Raw genomic sequence first — 2,127 nt, forward strand, 5'->3', positions numbered from 1 at the left:
GAGATGGGGTTTCACCATGTTGACCAGGATGGTCTCGATCTCTTGACCTCGTGATCCACCCGCCTCAGCCTCCCAAAGTGCTGGGATTACAGGCTTGAGCCACCGCGCCCGGCCTGACTTAATTTTTCAGAGCAGTTTTAGACTCACAGCAAAACTGAGCACAAAGTACAAAGAGTTCGCACATACTCTCTACCCTCCCAACTGCACAGCTTCCCCTGCACGAGAGTTGTGCACCTGTTATAACTGATGAAAAGATACACTTTATTTTTTTTTCTTGTGCTGTGTTGGCCAACCTAGGGTACAGTAGCACAATCATATAGCTCACTGCAACCTTGAACTCCTGGGCTCAAGTGATCCTCTTGCTCAGCCTCCAAAGTAGCTCGGACTATAGGTGCTATCATGCCTGCCTTATTTTAGCTTCCTTTTGTAGAGATGAGGTTTCACAATATTGCCCAGGCTGGTTTCAAACTACCGGCCTCAAGTGATCCTCCCACCTTGGCCTCCCAAGGGAAGCCTGGGATTACAGGCATGAGCAACCATACCCAGCCTTTTGCCCATGTTTGAGTTGTTTTTTGTTGAGTGGTAGGAGTCTAAATGTCATTTTGGATATTTATCCCTTATTAGGTATCTGGCTTGCAGTATTTTTCCCATTCCACAGGTTGCCTTTTAAGTTGTTTCCTTTGCTGAGCAGTTTTTAAGTCTGATGTAGTCCCATTAGTCTATTCTTGCTTTTGGTGTCATATCCAAAAAAATCATTGCCACATCTAATGTCATAGACCTTTCCCACTATGTTTTCTTTCAGGATTTTTATAGTTACAGGTCTTATGTTTACGTCCTGAATCCGTTTTTTTTAATGTCTTTTTTTTTTTTTGAGACTGAGTCTCATTCTGTCGCCAGACTGGAGTGCAGTGGCACAATCTTGGCTCATTGCAGCCTCCACCTCCTGGGTTCAAGCAATTCTGCCTCAGCCTCCCAAGTAGCTGGGACTTACAGGTGTGCGCCACCACGCCCAACTAATTTTTGTATTTTTTTTAGTAGAGACGGGATTTCACCATGTTGGCCAGGATGGTCTCAAGCTCTTGACCTCGTGATCCGCCCACCTCGGCCTCCCAAAGTGCTGGGATCACAGGCATAAGCCACTGCGCCCAGCCCGTCTTGAATCCATTTTGAGGTAATTTTTGTATATGGCACTAGGTTAGGTTCCAACTTCATTCTTTTGCACGTGGATATCCAATTTTTCCAGCATCATTAGTTGAAGATTCCAGAGAGAACAGTTTTTAAAAGCATAAAGAGGAGGGCAGACATGGTGGCTCACACCTGTAATCCCAATACTTTGGGAGGCCAAAGCGGGCAGATCACTTGAGGTCAGGAATTTGAGACCAGCCTGGCCAACACGGTAAAATCCTGTCTCTAGTAAAATACACAAATTAGTCGGATGTGGTGGCACATGCCTGTAATATGAGCTACTTGGGAAGCTGAGGCAGGAGAATTGCTTAAACCTGGGAGGCGGAGGTTGCAGTGAGCCGAGATAGTGCCACTGCACTCCAGCCTGGGCAACAGACTGAGACTCTGTCTCAAAAAAAAAAGCATAAAGAGGAAAATTCAAAGGGCCTGAAGTCACAGCACAAGAGAGAAGCACTTTGTGTGTGTTTATGTATGTATAAATCAATATAATTCATTTATTCTGAGATACATGGCTTTTTCATGTTTTAATGAATTTGAAATTAAATGACAGCTGTGGAGACTGTGGAGTCTTACAATTAATTGATTTTTTTTCTTGGTGGCATATATAAAACAACAGTTTTAAAAAATCAATTTAGTGAATTTAATGAAATACAGCATATATAATAGGAGAATCTGACTCATACTGTATTTCACAGTATTCTGACACTATTTTATAGTATCCTCTCACTTATGACTGTAGGAAAAGGAATTCATGGGCATTTCCCATGACCTTAAAAGTGTACTTTGGCTGAGCACAGTAGCTTACGCCTGTAAACCCAACAATTTGGAAGGCTGAGGCAGGCAGATCATTTGAGCCTGAGTTCCAGTCTGTACAAAAAATAAGCCAGGCTCCTACCTACACACACACACACACACACACACACACACACACACACACACACA

This window comes from Cebus imitator, unplaced genomic scaffold, assembly GCF_001604975.1.
Source record: "Cebus imitator isolate Cc_AM_T3 unplaced genomic scaffold, Cebus_imitator-1.0 Scaffold140, whole genome shotgun sequence".
Lineage (NCBI taxonomy): Eukaryota > Metazoa > Chordata > Mammalia > Primates > Cebidae > Cebus > Cebus imitator.